Raw genomic sequence first — 5,155 nt, forward strand, 5'->3', positions numbered from 1 at the left:
ATACTTTGAATTAAAACAATGCCGTTGAGACTAAATAATTCACCATAGTTCCAAATGATGAATTAAGGACAAGAGTTCATGATTCCTTACAAACAAACAAAGAAAACTACATGCATTTATTAAGAAGTCTATTGAATTCCCAGTGTATGCCAAGCCTTGTTCCAGGAGCTGAAGACACAACACAGAACAACGCTGACAAAAATGCCTGCCATGTGGAATCTACTTTTTCACTGAACTGAGGAGTGAAACAATAAATAAATGTTACATTATAATAATTATAACAATGTCATATTATAATATGTGCCCCAAAGAAAAATACAATAAAGAAAAGACAGCAATTGGGAGGTCATGTGCCAGGAAGCAGACAGGCAAACCTAACCATTCAGAAGCCTAATCACAGCTGTGCTGAATCTAATGTCTGTGACAGCGAATGGTAACATGGTCTCAGGCATGCAGTAGGCAAGTACTAATTTTGCAAATGTGTTCTTTTCTACCCCAGTTGGGAAAGAAGAACCAAAAATTGTCAAAATATGTTGGAGATAATGATATGCCCTACTGTAATTTTCCCTCAGGGGTATATAGACTTGTGGCCCTCTACCATATCATAGCACAATGAAATCTAGACCATCTAAATATCTCACAAAACATCACATTAGTGGCATTGTGTGAGCAAGAAGTGGCTAGCATGCTGAAGGCTATAGTAAGGGACATGTATTACAGAGAGTGGGGAGGAAACTATTTATGCCCATAAGATTTCAAGGACCCCGAGAGTGAGGTGTATGCTAGAGTGAGTTTCCAAAGTAAGAGTTAATTTTTGCATCTTGCATCCCTCCCAGTGAAAGGAAGTAAAATGCTTCCAGGGCCTCTTTGGGTTCGGAAGGCAACACATTCCATACCTACACTCATGGTCAGGACCCGTACTCTTAGAGTCGCCAAAGGCTGCCAGCTTTGGACGAGGCTCTGAACTGGAAAAACACAGCAGATCAAGTGAAATCTGCAATGGAAACAGCCCTGCCATCATGAAGGGTGTCAACTCTGTGGTGCAGCCACCATTGTATTATGTCAAGCACATGGAGTTTGTCCCCGAATTCTAACCCTTCCAAGTACTGCTTATGAGCTGGCCCTTGAGCTGAGCCTTCAAAAGACTACCCCACCACTTTGCTGCTGTGGCAGCTGGCTGGCCTGCCATATGAGTGATCTCACATCTCTGTGGCTATAAAAAGTTCCTTTCCTAGTACAAAGTTACACAGGGTTCCTGGTTAACATCCCAAGTCCTCAGAAAGGACTCGTCCTAGAGGTCCAGAATTTGGGAAAAAGAATACTCAGATACTCAAAATATTTGTCTGTTGGCGACAAAACAGCTACTCTGCAAGACAAAAGGAGCCTGGTGCAGTCCCCTCCTCCCTACTCTTCCTTGCTGGCAGATAGACACTCTTAGTGAGTTCAAACTCACACGGCCTTCATTTCTGCTACCCTTGATTCACACATCCATCAGGCCAGCAGTGGAATGGCACTGGCTAACTGCCAGCCAATCATCCCAGTAGCTTTGCCTTGTGGGCTTTCCATGCCTCTTCTGTGTGATGTTCTTGGGTGGAAGTTAGCACTTCTTCAAGTCTATCCACCTGCCTCCACACTCAGCTACCAATCCTTTTTCATTCCAGGCTCCTGGCTAACTCATCTAGCTTTTTGTCTATGGAGTTTTATGTATTTTAACCCAAACTACTTGTGTTTCCATACACAATGGATGCCCGGGTGTACAATGAAAAGTTGTACTACCTGGGAGGCTTTTCCTTTGCCGTATCCCTATATCACGTCTGAGTGCTCCACAAACTTTGTGGGGTAGGGAGTGGGGGTAGAAAAAAAAAGTTGTCATCTATTTTATATAAATGTAGTAGTGAAAGTGATAAGAGCTGGGGGACCTGTTAGTGTGGTTCGATTTCTACATAAGGCTTCGGTCTAGGGAAGCAAGAATAAATAACCCCCTCAAAACCAACTTGGACCACTTTCTTCTGAAACATGCAAAACCCAGCTCTCTAGTTGATCAGTCAGACGTGAGCACTTAACCTTGACAAGAGGGAAGTGTGTTCTGCCGTCTTCCCGCCTTGATCTCAAATGGGCGCTTGAGGATGTTAATACATTGCACATCCTTACATACAGGAAGTAGCTGAAGTCTGTTTTCCCAAAGGCTAAGAATGGCATGGTGTTTCTCCCCCTGCACACTCAGAAGCTATCTGAGAAGATGTCTAGATAGTTGCATAAATTTTTCATTGATGCAAACCCAGCAAAAGGGTCTGAGGATGATATACTATCCTAACAGTTCTAATGCAAATGAAACCTCATACTTGCAGTTATTTTCAGGTCTTGCTATTGTAGTTTGCTGAACTCTGGTGGGGCCATATTGCCCTGGCTATTGTTGATTGTATTCTTAACTGGCATTTAGGCACTTGGGTTGGGGATGATTAGTCCAAGGTCCTGATTTCTGAGGTTTGTCTTTGTTGGGTGGGTGTTCTGTTCCTTGGTTTCTGTTTTCTCTGGTCTTCTGGCCTATGTGGCCTGGGTTTCTGGAGGTCAACATGACCTCAGATCCAGTAGGGAGTTTCTGTCTCTGTTCTGACTGCTGTGGCCAGCACCTGAGCAGGTGAAGTCTGCAGCAGTTGTGGGAAAGGGCTGTTCTTCTGACTGGTGTAGGATGCACCTGAGCCACAGGAGTCCACTGAGGTGGGGGCAGGGCCCAGCAGCAGTGGGGGGTGATGAGGTGGGGGAGCAGGAACTGTGGGCTGGGGCTTGGGGAACAGAATCTGGGGAGTGGGCCGTTCACTGGCAGGCGGGTTTACTCGTCTGTTCTTCTGACTTGCTGGCAGTTTTTTATTTATTTGTTTTTGGAGCAGAGACTTTTTAATGAACATTTTTACAAATACACTGGAGAATCAAGCAATGCTGCCTGCATTGTTTACAATCCTGGGCCACACGTCTGCCCGTTCCTTTGCAACTGGACCTGTGATAGCAGAACCTTCCATCTCGCCTTTACTGTTTACGATGACCCCTGCATTGTCTTCAAAATAGAGAAAACACCCTCATCTTTTCTTTGATACAACTTTCATTGTTGAATTACCACTGCTGGATGGGCCCTTTTTCTTACTTCTGGTTTACCTTTCTGAACTGTGGCTGTCACATGTTGCCCACACCAGCAGCAGGAAGTCTGTTCAGTCGTCCCTTGATGCCCTTTACGGAGATGACAAACAGATTTTTGGCTCCTATGTTGTCAGCACAGGTAATCACAGCTCCTACCACAGGACCCAGGGAAAGCTAGAATTTCACTCCAGCGGACCCACCACACCCTCACTTCGACATCTTGAACGCCCAGAAAGAGTCAGGAAAGCCACTTGCGGTTGTTTTAAAAGAATTTGTTTTGGAAAATGTTCAGACAAGTTCAGGGTTGGATAATACTATGTTCTGCCTCCTGTATTTTAGCATGTGACCTAAACTGACCACAGTGTCAACATCATTATCATCATCATCACACAGCATAATGCTATTTTCCTCAATTCAGTCTTCTTTTTTTTTTTTTTTTTAATTTATTTTATGTGCATTGGTGTGAAGGTGTCAGATCCCCTGGCACTGGAGTTATGGACAGTTGTGAACTGCCATGTGGGTGTTGGGAATTGAACCCAGGTCCTCTGGAAGAGCAGCCAGTGCTTTTAACTGCTGAGCCATCTCTCCAGCCCCTCTGTTCAGTGTTTTAGCAAGTAACTGCAAATATCATGTTATTATAACACAAATGAGATTGCTATAATTTGTTTATTGTTATTTATTACTATTGCATAAATCTAACTATAATCACATTTAGTACTTAAGAAAACTCAATAAAGGAGACTGTGAGAGACCCACAAGGCCATTCATTCCAAGGTATGATGGCTGCTAAAAGTGCCTTTCACATAATGATGGTCATAGCTATGATTTATTTCAGTGAATAGATACAAAGAAAACTCAGCAAAGGAAAAAGGTCCATGGCTGAAAGCCAGAGGTAAACAGGCCAGGCCTCCAAGAGTCCAATAATATGTGCAATGTGCAATGAGTGGTAACAGCTAATTAGAGTCTCAGTGCCCAGGATTTTTATTGGGGAACTGACCACACAAATGCCAGACTCTCCAAATGAAATCAGATGTTCAACATAAAGCACACTGTTTGCACAAACTGTTTAGGTGATCTATGCAGTCCTGATCAGAGAATAGTGGGAACCTTCCCCAAGTCAAAATATTTTAAAACCAATATTAATTCAGATACTCTCAACAGGGTCCCGTGTAACCCAGACTGGATTCCAACTCCTTGTGAAGAGGAGGATGATCTTGAATTCCTGATCCTGCAGCCTCCCTCCACCTTCTAAGTACTGGGATGATGGTATTATGTTTTTATGCATGGTAAATATGTGGTTGGAAATAAGCATGGCCCCCATAGATTCTTGGTCCCCAGCTGGTGGCACTGTTGGGGATGGATTAGGAAATATGGCCTTGTTGGAAGAGGTGTGTTACTGGGGATGGAAGTGGAGATTACAAAAGCCTGTGCTATTGCAAGTTAGTTCTTTCTCATACTCGAGGCTATGGAAGTATGTAAGCTCTCTGCTCCTGCTGATGGTCATAGACTCACTTCTGAGCTGTAAGCCCCAGTAAATTCTTCTATACATTGTCTTAGTTAGGGGGTCTTACCACAGCAATGAAAATATAACTAAGACGGTAGACAAGCATTCTACCAACTAAGCTACATCCCTTTGTTTGACTGCTATATTTGACTACCTGGATTCGAATTCAAAGCAGTCCTTCTCATTGCCCTCCCAAGTACTGGAATTACTACATGAGCTGCAGTGTGTACCTCACTTTCAGATATTTTTATGAATTTTTTAATGACTTTAATTTAATGTTTAATTATGGATACATGCAGTACCAGTGGTGGCCAGAAGGGTCCCCTGGAACTGGTGTTACAGACAGTTCCTTGGTAAGAGCAGCCAGTGTTCTAACCACTGGTCTCCTCTCCAGTCCCTAAATGAATCCTTTCACTAATAGTTATATCTGTTCATACTTATTTTTACCCATAGAAATCTATGGGTAGAGAGAAAAGGAATAGGGCTTTATTTGTACAAAGGACTGTGGCAGTCAGGCCA

This window comes from Phodopus roborovskii, unplaced genomic scaffold (genome assembly GCF_943737965.1).
Source record: "Phodopus roborovskii unplaced genomic scaffold, PHOROB, whole genome shotgun sequence".
NCBI classification, from domain to species: domain Eukaryota; kingdom Metazoa; phylum Chordata; class Mammalia; order Rodentia; family Cricetidae; genus Phodopus; species Phodopus roborovskii.